Raw genomic sequence first — 20,752 nt, forward strand, 5'->3', positions numbered from 1 at the left:
GTTTCACATGGTAGTTCAGCAGATGGGCTTCAAACAATGTCAGTCTGATCATACACTCTTTGTGAAGAGATGTCAGGAACAGGTTGCTGTATCGATAGTGTATGTGGATGATATCATCATTACAGGAAGTTGGAGTTCAGAAATACAAAAATTGAAACAATTCCTTGCATCTAAATTTGTGAAAGATCTAGGTCCCCTGAAGTATTTCCTTGGGATTGAAGTCACCTGCTCAGAAAAGGGTATCTTTATCTCTCAAAGGAAATACACCCTTGATCTATTACAGGACACAAGCAAATTAGGTGCAAGGCCAGCAGATACTCTCATGGATGTTGACCACAAGTTGGGTGACTGTGATGGTGAACCTCTGAAAGATGTGAAACAGTTCCAAAGGTTAGTGGGAAAGTTGATTTATTTGTCCATGACCCATCCAGACATTGCCTATTCAGTTGGGGTTCTAAGCCAATTCATGCACTCTCCTAAGAAACCACACATGGAGGCAACAGAGAGAGTTCTTAGATACTTGAAAAAATATCCCGGAACAAGTCTACTATTCAGTAAACATAATCACCTAAAGGTGGAAGTCTTTACAAATGTTGATTGGGCAGGTGTTGTGGATGACAGAAAGTCCATGAGTGGGTATTGCACATTTGTGGGAGGAAACCTAGTGACCTGGAAAAGCAAAAAACAAAGTGTGGTAACAAGGTCAAGCGCTGAAGCTGAATATAGAGTTATAGCACATGGGGTGGCTGAAGTCCCTTGGCTAAAGAATCTTCTAGGGGAGCTTGGAGTTGTTGATCATAATCGTATGTCTCTTTACTGTGACAACAAGGTAGCAGTAAACATCGCCAGCAACCCTATCCTACATGAGAGGACCAAGCACATTGAGGTGGACAAACACTTCATAAGGGAAAAATTGGAAAAAAGAGAAATTTGCATCCCTTATGTCAACTCCAAGGAACAACTTGCTGATGTCCTCACAAAAGGGCTTCCATACTCGTGGCGGCACAATGAGTTATGTGACAAGCTGGGCATGATAGACATATTCAGCCCAACTTTAGGGGGAGTGTTGTAAGGCTTATTTAATTGTTACTTTATAGTTGTTGTTAGTAGGTTGTCCTCTTAAGATATTGTCAGTTAGTTATTTTTCCTTTTTTCTTATTAGTTTGTTTCTAGGGTGTGCCGCTAGGGGCATACTTGTAATTTCTATTCTTTTTTATTAAGTTAATATAAATAGTGAACTGGCGGCAGCCAGAGACAGTTTTTCTTTTTCTCTCTATCGTATCTCCCTTTCCTTCTCTTTCTCTCTCTCTCGTCTCCCACTCTCCATGAATGATTACAATTATTTTCTGGAGTTGGTGGGACATCTCCCACTACCCCTGGGCTCTCCTCATCAAGAACAACTTCCTGATGATGATTATCTAGGATGTAATCTTCTTCTAAGAATTAGGCATTTCGACTGCAAAACACATTTTGCTCTTTTGGACCACAGAATAAGTAACCCACAGAGCCTTTGGGGTAGCCTATAAATAGGTAACGGTTGGTCTTGAATTTCAATTTGTCAGCACTTATTCTTTTAACATGTGCCGAACAACACCAAATCTTCAAGTGTCTTACACTTGGTTTCTTGCCAATCCAAAGCTCATAGGGAGTCTTCGGAACAGATTTGGTTGGAACCCAGTTCAGCAAGTATATCGCAGTGTCTAATGCGTAACCCCAAAAGGATGTGGATAACTCCGATTGTACGAGAAGTGATCGGACCATATCTAATAAAGTACGGTTCCTCCTTTCTGACACACCGTTTAACTGTGGTGTAATAGGAGGAGCTAGTTGTGATACTATCCTATTGTCCTTTAAGTAGTCCATGAATTCGTCAGAGAGATACTCGCCACATCGATTTGATCGAAGGGTCTTAATTTCTCTCCCTAACTGTTTCTGGACTTCTTGTCTGAATTCTTTGAACTTTTCAAAAGATTCAGACTTATGTCTCATTAGGTACACATAACCATACCGTGAGTGATCATCGGTAAAGGTTATGAAATAAACATGTTGGTTATGTGTCCTAACATTCAGGAGACCACATACATCAGAATGTATAAGGTCAAGTGTGACTGTAGATCTTTCAGTCTTACCGGTAAATGGTCGTTTTGCCATCTTACCCTGAAAGCAAGGTTCACAAGTTGGAAGATTTTCTATAGTTAGAAAATCCAAAGGACCATCATTTACCAACCTTGTGATACGATCTACATTAATATGGCTAAGTCGATAATGCCACAGGCACGTGGGATTCACTATATCACGGGTCCTCTTATTGGGGATCATTTCCGACGTAGTTTCGGTAAGGTTTGTTTCCAGAGAATAATGGAGAACATAGAGACCGTTCTCAAGTTCTCTGTATGCGAGGAATTTGTTATTTCGTTTAATAGTAATTACATTACTGAATAAGATAGAATAACCATTCATGCACAATTTTGAGACCTAAATCAAATTTCTTCTTAAATTGGGTACGAAAAGACAATCTTTAAGTACAATAGTTCCTTCTCTGAAAACTAATTCTACAGTTCCTATGGTTGTAGCTGCAACTATTGCAGAAATCCCCAAGTAGAGCGTCACTTCTCCGTCACTCAGTCTTCTGCTTATCTTGAACCCCTGCAGTGAGTTACATGCATGAGTTGAAGCCCCGGAGTCAATACACCAGGAAGTAGAAGTGACCAACAAATTGGTCTCTATGATAAAAGATTCAAAATTACCTTTTTTCTTAGTCTCCAGAAATTGAGGACAAATCCTCTTCCAGTGATCGGCCTGTTTGCAGAAGTGACAGGCATCCGATGCCTTACCCTTCTTCTGCTTCTTAGTTTTGCTACTTTTCTTCTAAGCCTTCCCTTTAGCCTTTCGCTTTCTCTTGCCTAATTTGCCACCTTCAACAAGCATGACTATCGATTTATCCTTCTTGATCAGTTCTTCAGCCCCTTGCAACATATTGTTGAGTTCCTGAAGGCTAACGTTTAGTTTATTCATGCTATAGTTCATGATAAACTGAATGAAGGAGGGAGGCAGGGAATTGAGGACAGCATCAATTTTGATGTCATGGTCTAGCCCTGACCTGAAAGCCTCCAGTTCATTAATATAACCCATCATCTTTAGACAATGGTCATGAACCAGTTGGTTCTCAGTCATCTGTGCAGTGATAAACAATTTTAAGATCTTCTGACAAGTAGAACGGTTCTACTCCTCATACATAGTCTTTAAACTATCCAATATATCCTTGGACAGTTCGATCTTATCAAATTGTCGCCGTATCGGATTATCCAAAGAGGCTACAATATAACACCGGGCAAGAGAATTTTTCTCCTCCCATTCTTGATACTCTCTTCGTCTGGCCTCAAAAGCCCTGTCACTCGGACGATCTGGAGCAGGGCTTTTAGCAATTTTGTCCAATTTCTCGAACGTTAAGACCAGCATAAGGTTTTGGCACCAGTCAGCATAATTAGGGCCCTTGAGTTTGTTGTCATCCAACAGTTTGGTGAAGTTTCTGTTTGCCATTTCTGATAAAAGGCAAGGCTGATTTGTAAATCCACAACCTAATTGATTCATGTCATCACATAGATATGGCTTTTAATTTCCATTTTGGGCATCTCTGAGTTCCCTCCAACCTTAATGACAGAGACAGTTGTCTCTAGAAATGTAGGAAACCACATAGGGTGCATGGAGCCAACTGTTTCAGCTGCATAACCCCACCACCTTTCTGTGAAAGATCTTATCCACTCATCTTATGAGTTTTTCCTTTGGCCTCTGTTGGACAAGGTTCATAGCCATTTTAGGTTAAACCTTTCAGTCCACTAAGTGCTCACCCATCATGTTCGTGAACACCAAGGTACTGTGAGAGAGTCTTCCATTTTAGGATAGGCCCCTCCCACATCGGTCTATGATGCCCCTATCATCTCATGAAGCAATTCAGCCAACTACATTAGTAGATGGATAACCCAATTTTATGGTGCATCCCCACCCACCAATATAGTCAACCTTCATACTAATGATGGAAGGCCTTTAGAGAGTTCACCATATGAATCTCCCTATCACATGCACTTATATTTTCAGGAGGGAACGAATAATTACACCCTAGTTTAATTCAAGTCAAACCAAAGTGGCTCCCACTGGCTTTCATAAAGCTAGATTTAGATGGGGCCTTAACGGCTAGAGTTCTGCACGGTTCCTCTTGGGAAGGAAGCTGGTGTGGGGCCCACCATGCTGGGAGATCATCCAATGATCTTAAGGACACCACGGCAATGATGTGCATTCAGCCATGGTGTTCGTAAGAGCCACTATCGTATCAGCATGGGTCAAGTGCTTATGGCCCATGAACATAGCACATCACACATCCACACATCACATGCATGAAATCCATAATTGATCCAATCAATTAAATAACTGTAAAACCCAAATGAAAAGCCCATTTAATTTCATAATATTACCAATTAATATTATCTAGTATATGGGCTGAACTGCAAAGAGTAGTTCGGCCCATATAGCTTTTAAACTGAATTGGGCTAAAAGCAATCAAGAATCAGTAGGAGGGCTGAGAACAGCCCCCATCGAACCATAGATTTGGTCCAACCAGTTTGGTCCAATCTGGTTCGAATGGGTCTAGGGTTTGATGTTTAATTCAAGATTCAATTCAAGAAGATGATCTGAAATTAAATTACTAATGCAAGACAATCAAGAATCAGTAGGAGGGTTGTTCGTAGACTGCTACTTTGCAAAACAAAGATTAGATCGCAGTATGCAGTTTCCAAAACTGCAAATCACAAATGGCTGAACCCAAATTTGCGAAAATTTCTCCTCTGCGTTTTCTGCTTCATCATCGAATGAAATAAAATAGAAAACATATTTTTCTATTAATATTACACCAGATTTAAATTCCTATACATTCCGTCTAAAAATTAAAAATAATTAATTACAGACCAAGAATGAATAGAACAGCAGGTGCGCAGATTTCTTACGCCATTAAAGAATCCGATCTCCACCATACGAACAACCAAAAAATCAAGAAAAATATATAGAACAGTTCTAAACATTAATCAGATTTATAAAGATTTAATTTCAAATCAATCGTCCAAAAACTGGGAACCAATTTCCCAGAAAAACGTTATCCGCGCAAATCGGGTAGAACGCCTTCTGCCCATTTGCGCAGATCCAGATCTGGTTTAATTTGGTTCAAGATTTGAACCTAGCTCTGATACCACTGAAGGGATGAGAGATCCATCATATGGATAGTCGAACCCTACAAGAAGGTTGGGCGAAATTTCAAAAATTTCTCTCTCCCATGTGGGAATCGCATTCCCTATTTTAGAAAACTGTATTTTCAATGATCAATGTTGAAACCAAACCGGACCAGATCTAAAACCAAAAGAGAGGAGAGGTATATACCTGATACGGAGTAACAGTAACTCTCAACGAAGGTGTTCACGCCCAAAGAGAAAACCAAAGACTGCTTCCACCGAAGATGACATGGTGTGACGTGAAGCAGAATCAGCAGAACGGCTCTTCAGCAAGAACCGAATTCTTCAACAAGAATATGATGGAGGGCTGGTGAGCACAACTTCATATTACCTTTTTTGGCAAAAGGCAATATCAAGAATTGTTCTTGATCACTCCCACAGGTGGAGATCGAACTGGGTAGGGGCGGCAAGAACAGGAAGAAAAGAGCAAAAGACAAGAACAGTCAAACTGTGTGTTGTCTTCTCCCTTGATTCAGTAGACTGTAAGTTGTATTTTTGGAGGTCCGCCATGCTCTCCTATTTATAGCCTTAAAGAGAGATTCTCCTAATTTCATTAGGAGTTTCCTAATCCAAATCTTATATTTGGATATGGACTCTCTTTAAGAGATAAGGATAATCCCTTATCTTATTTGCAGATAAATATCAGCCTTCCTCATCAAATTAGGAGTTTCCTGATCCAAATCTTTATTTGGATCTAGACTCTTTGAGTGGATAGGGATAATCCCTTATCCTATCTACTGATCCAAATCCCATAACTGCCCCTATTTAATTAATCTTATTAAGCCAATTCGAATTGGGCTTTAGGCCCATTAAGTCTATGTGCTCACTTAACCTCTTAACCTGCTGCCCAGTTGGCTATCCTTGTATGGCATGGGACCTAAACATTGATCTACGCATCAACCACATGGGTTCAGCCCAGTCTTTGTTACAAGGCCTGGCCAAATTCATTGTAGGAGACAGTGAACCCCTGAGTCCATCACCATAGGCTCTAAATGGGCCCAACATTTACACTAAATGGTCCTTGGGTCCAGCCACCTTATGAAAACCCAAGGACTGTGGGCAGATGCAAGATTAGCCCATCAGGTATTACCCTCAATGGTCTTGCACTTAATTTCTCAGCCCATAATAATCAAACACTGCTTGACAAGAGAGAACCCCTCCCTCGGTTGCAAGGAACAGTGCTGCACTCTCTACTCACATGGATCCCGGGAATTAAAACCTTTTGCAAACATTTTGAAACCATAATATATATATATACATATGTATATCTTTATATAAATATATTTTGCAAAACAAATTTCAACGGTTGAAATCAACTGCTGGCAGTTTAGGTTTCCATCAGAGAGAGTGCATCCCCGATCATTCACTTTGTCCGACAAAGGGGCTGATCCTGTCACTATGATCACCCACTCAAATGAATTCTCGGGTTGTCCCAACATACCTAGGTTTTGACCCCCTCTAAGGATCTCACTGATTGGCATATCAGAGATAGCCCAATCCGACACCTAGTGTAGTATCATAATCGAGTCTAGGGGTCAGATGTAACATTCCAGTTTTGCCCATCTATCTCCAAGGTCCAGGGTAATACTGGAATTCTGGTCCGGTTTAGGGTTTCAAGAAAACCCACACTGCATGTACCTTAGGTCTCACCCTAGCAGCTAGGACAAGCCACAACAACCAACTTGGCGGCACATCAGTGTCAGCCTTGACAAGATAAATCTCCCCAGATTTATCCAACGGCTGTGAAGATTCTAAACTAACACGAGTTTCATTAAATGTCCAGTTTAAGGGTATTACACAGAAACACACAACAATGACATGAATCAATTATGTATTTTATTCATTTATAATAAATGTCAAAAAGGTACATCAATCTGATTGGAGCTAAAGGGCATAACTGTCTAACAATACTATGGTTGAAATCACTGTTTGATGAATTGGGTATTACCTATGAAAAACCTCTAATGTTGTACTGTGATAATCAGGCTACTATTAATATAGCTCATAACCCGGTACAACATGACAGAACCAAACACATTGAAGTCGATCGACATTTTATTAGGAAAAGGGTTGCATCTCAAGAAGTCTGTCTTCCATATATCAGCTCCAACATGCAGCTTGCTGATCTTCTCACCAAGGTAGTTTCAAAGAAGACGTTAAAAGCAGATCTATGCAAGTTGGGAATGACAAACATCTATTCCCAACTTGAGGGGGAGTGTAGAAACCACTGATGTGATCCCCACCTCTTTCTATTGTACTCGTATACAACTACTAGTTATTTAAGTGTCAGATCACAATTAGTTGTTAGTCTTTTATTAGGACTTTAATTGTTGTCTTTTATTAGGATTTTAATTTTTCCATGTAAACAGTCTTATCCTTTCTTCAGAATTAATATAAATAGAAAGAGGGAGGCGGCAGATTAAGCATCCTCTTCTTTTCTGAAATCCTTCCTTCGAAATCTTCTTCTCTTCTTTTCTCTTTCTCCTCTCATCCTCTTAATTTCCTGTTGATTATACACCACAGCTTGGGCTGTCAGTAGTCTCATACGACTACATTTTATTAGGGAGCGTCATCCTCCGAGAACTAGGTTTTTATGTTAGAGAGTTCCTCAGATTATAGAGAGCAATTAGTAAACTTCACTTGGACTTGTTCAGCCCGCTGGATCAATGGACAAGTGTCCAACTAGGGAGGATTTTAAGCCAGAATTTCTCAACTACCTAGCCAAACCTTTGACCATGACAAGAAGGTTCTCTACTAACATAGCTAAAGCTTGTTTCCAATCGAGGGCCTCTGGCCACTTACCAACACAAGTAGCAACCCCTACGCCTCCCCTGTCCTGCTGGTGCAAAAAGATCTCTCAACAGGGTGACAATAAAAGATAAGTATCCCATGCCTATAAAAGACAAGTATCCCAGAAGGGAGAAATGTAGGCTCTGTGTCGATTACAGATCTCTCAATAAGGTGACAATAAAAGATAAGTATCCCATGCTTGTAATAAATGAACTGTTTGGACAAACTATGTGGCTCTCAAGTTTTTTCTAAACTTGATCTCAGGTCTAGCTATCATCAGATACAAGTTAGACCAGAGGATGTGCGAAAGACAGCCTTTCAAACATACGAGGGGCATTATGAGTTCTTGGTTATGCCTTTTGTCTTGACCAATGCTCCCTCGACTTTCCAGGCATTAATGAATGAAGTCTTCAACCCTCTTTTGCGGAAGTTGGTGCTGGTGTTCCTGGACAATATTCTGGTGTACAACAAGACTATAGAACATACAGAGAACTTGGATGAGGTTTTGGATATTTTAAGGCACCACCAACTCTTTGCTAAGAGAAGTAAATGTTCGCTTGGGTGAACCGAGTCAGTTATCTTGGTTACATCATATCTGGAGCAGGGGTGGAAGTTGACCCTTCCAAGATTGAAAGCATGACAGCTTGGCCATGACCCAGGACCATGACCGAGCTCCAAGGTTTCCTTGGGTTGACTGGGTACTACCAGAAGTTTGTCCAAAATTACGGGTGGATAGCTAGGTCACTGACAGATTTGCTCAAGCAAGGTGAATGGAAGTGGAACCAGGCGGCAGAAGAAGCTTTTGTACAGTTAAAGGCAGCAGTGACTACAACTCCGGTTCTAGACCTCCCAGATTTTTGCCAACCCTCTACTTTGGATTATGATGCCTGTAACATAGGCATAGGAACTGTTCTGTCCCAAGGTGATATGCCAACTGCTTTTTTTAACCAGGCTTTGAACAGCAGAAGTGCAGCTCTCTACGTATGATAAAGAACTGGTGGCGGTAGTTACAGCTATTCAAAAATGGAGGCAGTATTTACTGGGGCAGAGGTTCTTAGTGAGGTCAGATCACCAAAGTTTGGGGATACCTTCTCAATCAAAGAATCACCACCCTATTTCAGCAGTGGCTACTCAGTAAAATAATGGGGGTACAATTTCAAAATTAAGTACAAGAGGGGGAAGGAGAATGTGGCTGACGATGCTCTATCCAGATGTCAAGAAGGAACACTGATGGCCATCTCACGACCACTGCCTAGTTGGGTTGCAGAATTAAGGGATGAGTCAAGTAGATACCCAGAAATGCTGGCCTTAGCCCAACAAATACAGACTGGAGCTTCACCTGGAGGTAGATATGAAGTAAAGGATAGGGTCATTTGGAGGAGAGGAAATCTGATTTTGGGTTCCTAGTCACCCCTGCGGTGACGTCTGTTTGATGAGATGCACACCCTGCCGTTGTGGGCATGCTCGGTATGAGAAAACAATGCAACAGCTCAAATGGGTATGCTATTGGAAAGGATACAAAAAACAGGTCAAAGAATGGATAAGGGAATGCGACACCTGTCAAAGAAACAAGGGAGAAAACATCCTTCCCCCTGGACTGTTGAATCCCTTGCTGATCCCAGAAAGGAACTGGAGTGACATTTGGATGGACTTTATAGAGGGTTGTCAGTCTCCCACAGAAAGTTGGTGATAATGGTAGTAGTGGATTGGTTGTCCAAATACAGCCATTTTCTGGCACTCAGCCACCTGTACACAGCTCAAGAGGTAGCAAAACTCTTCATGTCTGAGATTTTCAAGCTCCATGGAATGCCGACCAGCATGGTTAGACCGAGACCCTGCATTTACCAATGCATTTTGGCGGGAACTCTTCCGGTTGCAGGGCACTCATCTCAACATGATCTCGGCCTATCACCCACATTCAGACGGACAAACCGAAATAGTTAACAAGACACTAGAAGGCTACTGTTAACAGCTGTTATTTTTCCTATGTATAGCACCGCAGGGATACTATTGTACTTTTACTCTTTTTTATTTTAGTTGCTGCCACCCTAGTATATATATTAAAAAAGCTGCGCCGCCAGCAGTATCTTTTGCTCTCAGTTCTCTCTTCTCTCTTCTTCTCTCTCTCTTTTCTCTCTTCTTCCATTCTTCTCTCCTACATAACATGGTATCAGAGCAAGACTATCAGATCTGAAAGGAGAAGTCAAGTGAACAGTTTTTTTCTTCTTCGCACCAGATTTCCAGATCTGCCACCCTCATCTGCTGTTCGGTTGATTGAAGATCTCACACACTGAAGCAACTTTTCTCTCTCTCTTACCTTTTTTTTCTGGTCGTGTGCCAGGGCAGAACCTGTACTAGGTCTGCCGATTGGATGTGAGGTGATCAGCACCTCTTTCTTTCCTTTTTTGTGGGGTCCACTGATCCCTGTGAAACTGTAGGTCGTGAGGACCTTTTTGTGTGCTGCAACAGCAGCTTTTATGGTGAACTGAGGGTCAGAAAGTGACCAGTACCTCTTGTGTGCTGCAACAGCAGCTTTTATGGTGAATTGAAGGTCAGAAAGTGACCAGTACTTGCTGTAACAGCAGTCCTGTTGATGCGTAGGTCAAGAGATGACCTGTATGCACTGTGGCAACACTTGTGTTGAGCTTGTAAGTCAAGGGATGGCCTGTTAGTGCTGTAACAGCACCTGTGTTTTTACAAAAGGAAGTGTGTTTCTGAAGAAAAAAAAAATTCGTTCCCCCTCAGTGTTGAATTTCTTTAAGGATGTGTACCCCATTTAAGAGTTGTTTTTGAATCTGAAATCATGAGTGGTGAAGATTCTGCTACATCCAGTGTTTCCTCAATGCTGAATGGAATGAGTGGGGGTGTGGACCTATCCTTTCCCATGGCTGTTATTCCTCTTGATGGTTTAAATTATTTAGAGTGGTCAAGAGGGATCAAGCTGTACATCACTACAATGGGAAAGATAGGTTATATTAATGGGAGAATCACAGAACCACATTCTGGGAGTGCTGAATATGACAGATGGAACCAGAAAAACAGCAATGGTTATGTCTTGGCTTTTAGTTTCTATGCAACCTCAAATAAGAAGGAATTTCATGTGGGCTGAAACGACAAATGAGATCTGGGAACAAGCAAAATCAACATATTCGGAACTGCGACACTATGCAAAAATCTACCAGCTACAGGCAAAATCGTCTACTTGTGAACAGAGGGAGAGGTGTCTATCTGTGTACTACTCAGACTCGACCTCTATCTGGAAGGAGTTAGATCATTATCAGAGTGTGGACTGGAAGTGTGATGAAGATGCAAAACTGTACAAAAAACCCGTCTCCCAACAGAGAGTGTTTGCTTTCTTACATGGTTTGAACCCTACATATGAATCTATCAAAGTCCAGATCCTAGGTAGCAAGGATCTTCCATCTGTTCAGGAAGTTTATGCACTTGTACAATCAGAAGAAAGAAGAAGGAATTTGACGAACAGTTCTGGAGGAGATGCAGTTGTATTGGCAGCGAAAGGGAGTGTTACTACCGGTGGGGGAAATACTTCTAAGAAGGGGGATCTTCAGAAAAAGATGGATGACAAGGACAAATTGTGGTGTACTCATTGCCAGAAACCCCGACACACCTGAGACACGTGCTGGGATCTTCATGAGAAGCCGAAATGGGCTCAAGATCTGAATAAGAAGCAAGGTTCAAATATGAATAAATGATGGATCATACATGACTAGTACATCCTCTTACTTTCAAACCTATCACCTTCTTTCTGGAAGAGACAAGGGGAGACTAAATGATGGATCATACACTACCATAGCTGGTCAAGGAACCATTTCTCTCCCTCTCGGCCTTACCCTCTCTGATGTTTTACATGTTCCGAAATTTCCCATTAATTTGTTCTCTGTTAGTAGTATTACTAATTCCTTAAACTGCTCAGTGACATTTTTCCCTTCTTACCGTGTGATCCAGGATCTAGCCTTAGGGAGGACGATTGGTAGAGGATGTATGGTTGATGGACTTTACATGCTAGAGAATAAGGCCTTCAAGTCACAGAGTCTAAGAGTCAGTCCTGTAAGAATCAATTTTATTTATGGCATTGTCGTCTTGGTCATTTATCTTTTAAGTCTTTGAAAGTGGTGTTTCCAGAATTGTTTAAGTCAGTGTCCGTTTCAGATTTCTCTTGTCAAACTTGTCAATTGAGTAAGCAGTGTAGAACTCATTTTCTTTCAAAAAATAATAAATCTGAATTTCCTTTTCACATTGTTCATTCTGATGTGTGGGGCCCTATTACTTTACCATCTAAGAGTGGCTACAAGTATTTTATTACCATTATCGATGATTATTCTAGATATACATGGGTATATCCCATGCGGACAGGGATGAAGTACCAAAAATTATCCAAGATTTTCAGCGGATGGTCTTCACCTAATTTCAAACTGAAATCCAAATTTTTCAGTCAGATAATGCCAAAGAATATTTTCATAGTGATCTCACGGAATTTTTTGCTTCACGTGGTTCACTTCACCGTAGCTCTTGTGCCCGAACACCACAACAAAATGGTGTTGCTGAAAGAAAGAACTGGCACACCCTTGAAGTGGCCCAGGGTTTACTACTCCATATGAATGTCCCAAAATGCTTTTGGCTTGAGGTTGTCCTTTGTGCTACCTACCTCATCAACCGTATGCCTCTCGTTGGTTAGAGTGCAAAGCCCCGCATCAGCTTTTCTTTCCTAAGGCCCCCCTTCTTCCCATTCCTCCTCGTGTGTTTGGTTATCGTTGCTTTGTCCAAAATTTGTCACCCACTCGTGGAAAAATCGGATCCTCATGCTATTCTTTGCATATTCCTGGGTACTCCTTCACTCAAAAGGGATACCGTTGTTTTGATCCTGTTTCTCGGAAATTCTATGTTTCCATGGATGTCTCTTTCTTTGAGAGTGGGCCTTTTTTCCCTGCTTCTCCTCAGGGGAAGAGTAGGAATGAGGAGAAACTGGTTCAACTCCCTCCTCTTCCTGATCCTCCTCCTTTTTGTGTCTTCTTCCGTCGTCACAAAGGCCAACCAAATTCAAGAGTTGTGGAGAATCCAGAAGTTGTACCTCTAATGCCATTAAACTCTTCGGGGGCGGACATACTCACAAAGGTATCTTGGTTCCCATTGATGTACCTGACCCCATTGCAATTGATACCTTTGTTTCTAATGACCTTGACCTTCCTATTGCTCACAGGAAAGGTGTTAGATCATGCACCACTAAACACCCCATTTCCCACTTTGTTTCCTATGAAAACATTTCACCCTCTTTTCGAGCCTTTCTCACATCCATTGACAGTGTCCCTATCCCTAAGAATGTGGCAGAAGCTCTTTCAGTACCTGAATGGACAGATGCTATGAAGAAATAAATTAATGCCCTTCATAAACGTGGCACATGGGAACTTGTAGATCTTCCTAAGGGAAAGGATCCAGTTGGATGTAAATGGGTGTTCACAGTCAAACATAGGGCTGATGGCACGGTGGAGAGGTATAAAGCTCGTTTAGTGGCAAAGGGGTTTACACAAGTGTACGGAGTTGATTAACCAGAGATTTTTGCACCCGTTGCCAAGATGAACTCCATTAGAGTTCTATTCTCTCTTGCTACTAATCTTGACTGGGATCTACATCAGCTTGATATCAAGAATGCATTCTTGAATGGTGACCTTGAAGAGGAAGTTTACATGATACAACCCCCTGGTTTTCAGGCTCAAGGCAATGAACAAAAGGTGTGTAGGTTGAAGAAGTCTTTATACGGGCTGAAACAATCACCGAAAGCCTGGTTCAGCAGATTCCATGCAGCGATTCAGCAGAAATGATACAAGCAATGTCAATTTGATCACATTGTTTGTGAGAAGAGGAGAAGGTAAAATTGCTGCTTTGATAGTATATGTTGATGATATAATTATCACTGGCAACTGGAAGGATGAAATCCAAAAGTTGAAGAGTTTCTTGCCACACAGTTTGAAGTAAAGGATCTAGATCCTCTAAGATACTTCCTAGGAATTGAAGTTGCCCGCTCAAAAAGGGGTATCTTCATTTCCCAAAGGAAGTATGTCCTAGATTTACTCCAGAATAGAGGAAAAATGGGAGTGAAGACAGTTGATTCCCCTAGTGATCCTAACCATAAATTAGGTGACAGCTAGGTGAACCTATCAAGGATGTGGAAAAGTTTCAAGACTTATAGGGAGATTGTTATATCTTTCTATGACCCGCCCAGACATTGCTTATGCAGTTGGTGTCCTTAGCCAGTTCATGCATGCCCCCTATGACCACTCATCTTGAAGCAGTAGAAAGAATCCTCTGATACCTTAAAAGGTTTCCAGATGCTGGCTTGTTGTTTCAAAGGCACGGACATTTGAAAGTTGAAGTGTATACTGATGCAGATTGGGGAGGATCCCTAAATGACAAAAAGTCAACTAGTGGCTACTGTACCTTCATAGGAGGAAATCTAGTTACCTGGAGAAGCAAAAAGCAAAGTGTGGTAGCTAGATCCAGTGCTGAAGCTGAATATCGAGCAATGGCTCATGGAGTGGTTGAAATTATGTGGATAAAGAATCTGTTGAGTGAGTTGGTTTTTCTAATGGACAGACCTATGACCCTATTCTGTGATAACAAGGCAGCCATAAACATTGCAGCTAACCCTGTGCTACATGATAGAACTAAACACATCGAAGTCGACAAGCATTTTATCAGAGAGAAGGTTATTACAGGGGAAGTGTGTACTCCCTATGTCAACTCTGAGGATCAACTTGTAGACATCTTTACAAAAGGACTACACCACTCACAACATCATGATTTATGTGACAAGTTGGGCATGATTGACATCTATGTTCCAACTTGAGGGGGAGTGTTAACAGCTGTTATTTTTCCTATGTATAGTACCACAGGGGTACTATTGTACTTTTACTATTTTTTATTTTAGTTGTTGTCGCCCTAGTATATATACTAAAAAAGTTGCGCCACCAGTAGTATCTTTTGCTCTCAGTTCTCTCTTCTCTCTTGTTCTCTCTCTCTTTTCTCTCTTCTTCCATTCTTCTCTCCTTCATAACAACTACCTAAGATGCTTTGCAGGGATTCAGCCTCGGACTTGGGCCCAGTGGCTACCTCTGGCTAAGTGGTGGTACAACACCTCCTACCACTCTGCCATTCACACCACCCCATTTCAGGCAGTGTATGGATATCCACCCCCAAATTTACTGACTTACATACCAGGTGCTACAAGAGTTCAAGCTGCGGAGGAAGAATTACATGACAGAGACGCCGCTCTAGCCAAGATAAAGGAACAAATACATAGAGCTCAAGAAAGGATGAAAGCATTTGCAGACCGATGTTGTACTGAACAGGAATTTCAGGTGGGAGACCTGGTCTTTCTCCGGCTACAGCTATACAGGCAAGCTTTGGTTTCAGCTAGGCATTCCCAGAAATTGGTTGCCCATTATTATGGACCATACAAAGTGGAGAAGAGGGTCGGGCAGGTGGCTTATAAGTTGGCCTTGCCTGAAGGATGTAAAATTCATCATGTGATCCACATATCCTGGTTGAAGAAGTCGGTAGGGGACCCGACTCGAACCCATACCACCATGCCTCAGTTTCGGCAGACGGGTCACTTCTTCCCTACCCGAAATCTATACTGGTACAAAGAATGGTGAAGCAGGGGAACAAGGTCATCACTGAAGTTTTAGTGCAATGGAAAGGAACTCCCAATACTGATGCCACCTGGGAGTTACTGACGAAGATTCAACAGAGGTTTCCCGATGCACACCTCGAGGACTAGGCATTAGCTTAAGGGGTGTGGATGTTACACCTGGGTTGCTAGCTGGCACTGCGAGATTCCCTCCCTGATGGTCGTTCCGTAGTTAGTTAGGATAGCAATCATGTTCATGATTCCCCTGTAACGACCCTCAGATCCCTCTCTATATAACGATAGAATGAATAAAGCAATACACCTTTTTACCTCATATTTTGTTTGTCTTGAACTACTGACCTTTGTGAGAAATTACCATAGCTCGAGGTAGAACCAGAGCCTCGTCCCGACGGGGAGTTGAGTCCAGTAACACTGCATTCCTTTCGCAGTGTGATGGGAAGGAAAGAAAAAGAAGGTTGTTCAAGGACAAATCAAAAGGCATTGAAGCTTTGGTGGCATCAATCGGAAAGCTTGTTTCAAGCTGGGTTTTGGTTCTCCCAGAATTTTTCCATATTAACAGTGTAGATCTGGTGGAAAATTTCTAGGGTGTTCCAGAGATTCCAGCCTGTAATGTAAATCTGTTTTCCTAGTGCTTGAATGGTGGGGTGTTATCTTGACACCCAATCGGATTGTATCCTTCTTTTCTATTTTAATAAAACTTCTTCCTTACTCTTCAAAAAAGAAAGGTATCAATTCTATATTGCACAATCTTAGTGAGAGAGAAAGAAGTTGAACAAGCAATTCTTTGAAATTATTTGTGAAACTGAGTTAGAAATCAGTATCATCTAAGGGCTTATTATAAAGGTAATGGACAGTAACTAGATGGTGAGTTTCCGCTCACCTCGGAAGCCACTTCGAGGGAGGCTTGACCTCCTGAAACAGAAGATGGAGAGAAAAAGAGAAGGGAAGGAAGGAATAAACTGGACTCAGGGAGAAGAAAATTAAAGGAGAATCATTCATTGCTTTCATTATATGATGATGGCCTTATATAGCTGGCCTACAGGTGTAATATCAGACGGAATATCCTCTGATTTCTGGGTAACTAACTCTGGCAGATAACATGGATGGAATATCCTCTGGCGGCAGAGTAACCAACTCTGAGTGTAACTAATTCTGGGGCTCTGTCGCCTGTCTTCTCTGCCTCCTTGTGAATGGCTGATGGGTGGTGGCCTGCTCCACTCCCCTGGTGGGTTCTGGAAGGAGTGTTTGGGTCTCAACACTAGACCTCCAACAGAATGCTGCCCAAGTGTCAACTTTTTAGTGCTGTCAATTGTCAATTCAACAAAGCTTTATCCATCTATTTGGGTTTGCTAAATGAGTCAGGAAAAGAAAATAATAAGTATCAACTGAACAAAACTTTATCCATCCATTTGGGGTTGGCTAAACGAATCAAGAAAAGAAAATATGAAGTATCAACTCAATAAAGCCTTATCCATTGATTTGGCATTTGCATCCACTCTATCAAGGACTATTTCCTATGTTAAACTGTGAATGTTCAGGTTTTTTTTATATTTCAAACATGTCCTTTTTAGTCTCATTCAGGAAAAGAGAGTATAGGAATAGACCTTGCTTCATTAGAAAATGTCCTAAACTACCAGCTAGCGTTATGTTCAGATTACAAGCAATTTCAAGATTTTAACTATACGACAATATGCAGTTATGCATGTAGTATATTCTTTGGTTGCCAAAAATGCAGGCTCCGGATGAACATGAACTTAAGCTCTATACACATGAAGGAACATCAAAAGCATCCATTGCCATTCTGAACTTGTGGTTTGATTCTATACTAAAGCTGTAAGAATCGTGTTATTATAATGCACTCACAATCACAAAGACCAATAAGGTTATAGCATAAAGAAGAAACTGTACCTTATTTTGTCGAATCCCCAAAAACAACAGCACCTCCTATAACAGCTCCTGATCCAATATGGACATGCTGACCAAGTAAAATTTTGGATGAACTACTGCACCAATTTCTATGAGTGTAGTCGGATCAACCTGTGCTGATTTGTGGACAAAGCCACTATCATTATGCCACCTATGAAAGTCTGTATAATCTGAACCACAATCATATTCTGATTTTGAAATTGGAGCATTTGCAAGTGAAAGTCAGTTATAAAAAGAAAGATACTGGAAGCCCTATTGAAGTAATTTAGGAACTGGAATCCAAAACTCATTACTAAGAATAGCAAACTCAACTAATAACTCCCCCCTTACAAATATCACATATATAGCCAGTAACCACTACTGAACCAGAACAGAGCAAACAACATTTCATCTGGATTTTGAAATCTATTCTGATAGAATAAGAATAAATAGCATCCATGCTTCATCAAGCTGCTAGCTGCACAATGATAAGTTTCAATGTGCATTTATAGATTTTTGCTAACAAAGGATTTATGTAGCTTTAGCTAAGCAGGCATATTTCTCTATGTCTGTATAGGAGTTCTTCAAACATAAACTCTATGAATACACACTAAAACAGGAAAAAAATCATGTCACCTTCAGTTAGTCAAAAAATGCAACTTCAGCTGCACTTTTGACCAATTAATGGGGAGGTTGTTGCAAACTTGCCTGAATTGATTGTGACACTTCTTGACACCTTTTGGTCAGATGAACATTTAGATAAGTACTGACGTAAGTGTGGTCCCCAGGTCCATCCAATCTTCTTAGACATATTGCAAAATTCTACGCTAGAAGAGCAGAGAACTGCCAGTTTTCTCACCATAACGGCCATCACTGCCAATACGTAACTGGGATGAAATTCAGGTGGTGTTTGGGAGTGCTTATTGTTTCCAAATGGTCTTTTCAAATAAATTCTTATGAATAAGTGATTGTTGAATAAGTAGCTTCTGAGTGTTTGGTGAGGTGCTTATTAAATAAGTGGCTTTTTCATTAGAGTTACTATTTTAAAACTTATTAATAAGTGACTTCTCCATCTTCTCATTGCTATTATGTTAAACCGTAATACTTCAACATATGATCATCCATATGAAAGTAAACATCAAAGTTCACCAAGCAGAAGAAACAAGTGTTCAGACTAAACTAAGCTATTGCATAGCTGATCCAAATATAATATCCAAATGGGTTGAATGAGGGAGGCCCTTGTATCTGAATTGGGCAGCTTTTGGATATGTATGTAGTATACAGGGGCATGATTACTCATCTTTTTACCTAAAACAAATCTTAACCTTAGGTATAATAACAACTTGTACCCTATGGTATTCATCCCAGAACTCATCTCCTACTGTGAATGTCTCATTCACAGGATCCCATCCAGGCCCATTGTATGTGGCCATATGGAAAATCTTCCAACCACTTTAGTTGCATCCTAGTGATTTTTTCATCTATTTTTTGTCACAATGTTTCCCATTAATTGCAGTGAACTCTTCAATGATTGTTCCCAGCCAAATTTGTCAATGCTGGTAGCTGTTGGTATGGCCAACTAAGACTTGTTTTAAGCAAAGTTCAACAAATACTTTAGGTAGTTCAGGTGTCCACACTGCTTGATGTCCTCCTCCATTTTTTCCTTGATTTGTTTCCATGATCTACAAACTCTTTAGGCTTGAAGCATGTATTCTATTCAAATCTTTTTTAATAATTAAAGTCAGTTTTATGTAAGGGTAGTTTTCTCGTTCTACCCATGATTATTTTCATCCATACAAGCTAATTGATTGAGGGAGAGACCATTCTGTTCTCTCCACTGATTTCTTCATCTCCTCCCTCTCTTATCTCTTCTAACCTATATCCCCAACCCAATGTTTTGCCACTGGTTGAGAGGAGAGACCATGGTATAAGATTGGTTGGGTATTCAATACATGGACCCTCTGTTCCTGTGACAGTTTAAGTTCACTATGAATATTCTTCTTTGAAGATCATGATAAAAGGGCCCCCTTATACTGTTGAGCTATAATGAACTTTCAAACTAATGTATAAATGTAAGATGGACAAGGAAAATTTGGAAACTGACGAGTATAGGAATGGACAGTAACTTAGACATCAGGTTCTGAATTCAAGCCTCAATGGTTTTGAATCTTTTGATTACAACTCTTCTACTTCTCTACAGATGAAACTAGGTAACATTAACCGCAGAAGTCAGAACTTGGTGCTAAAGGCAGCAATACCCTTTACCATTAAAGCATGTCTGAGCAAAATTTTTTTGCTCGTGTTTGCAGACCATTCACCAAAAAGTTACATTGAACATCAGATGACCTATGATTCTCTAACTTAATCCTCAATGAAAAAAAGACAACAAACAAACAAACAAACAAAAAGAACAGATACAAATAACACATTTAAGATCGAACAAACAGAGATAAGAAATCCTGGAACAAACACTGGATAAGATACAGGGCATGAGACGCTTTAAGACGGAAAATACTACCTGAGAAAATGCAACGGGAAAATACTAAAAAACTGAAAAACAAACCTGTGATGAGATTTTCACCGCCGCTGGGGTTCGTTTTGCTCCTTTCACCACCGCTGCTTCCAGTCACAGGAGAGTGTAAACACTAAACTGTCAAGTGTCAAGTGAACAAAAAAGATCTTATTCATACAGGGGTAGTATCGATTTTTTGATAATTATGGACAGGCAATTTTGACAATAAGTGCTTCCGTCTTATTCAACAATAAGGGTGGAATCAGACTCGGAATAGCAACAAATCACTTATTCCTATGGCCTGTGGTTCAATCTGGAATCAGAATCGAATTTCGATTGTTGTTGTTTTGGTAGTTGCAATTGAAATCAACTGAAATTTTTTAATTTTGTATTAGTATATGTATTATTTTATTATTACTTTATTAATATTCTATGAATATATAAATATTATTTTATTAGAACTTTGTTATTATTATTTTATTAGTATGTAATAATTAATATCTTAGTATTTATCATTAATTTATTATTATTTTATTAATATGTTACTAATTTATTATTAGTTTAGTTATATTATATTAATATTTTATTTCTACTTATTATTAT

The 20,752-nt window shown here is 40.4% G+C and overlaps 1 long non-coding RNA gene across 1 annotated transcript in view; it reads right to left on the reverse strand.

The window, feature by feature from the left end:
• The window catches only part of LOC104611193 (uncharacterized), a 37,385-nt gene extending 16,881 nt beyond the window's left edge, over positions 1-20,504 (reverse strand). Inside the window, exons 1-2 of the long non-coding RNA XR_737577.3 lie at positions 20,201-20,504; positions 17,641-17,819 (exon numbers count right to left, since the gene is read on the reverse strand). This is a non-coding gene — a long non-coding RNA (uncharacterized LOC104611193). The remainder of the gene's footprint in view (positions 1-17,640; positions 17,820-20,200) is intronic.
• Between the last annotated feature and the right edge of the window lie 248 nt (positions 20,505-20,752).

This window comes from Nelumbo nucifera, chromosome 2 (assembly GCF_055504915.1).
Source record: "Nelumbo nucifera cultivar China Antique chromosome 2, China Antique-T2T, whole genome shotgun sequence".
NCBI lineage: Eukaryota > Viridiplantae > Streptophyta > Magnoliopsida > Proteales > Nelumbonaceae > Nelumbo > Nelumbo nucifera.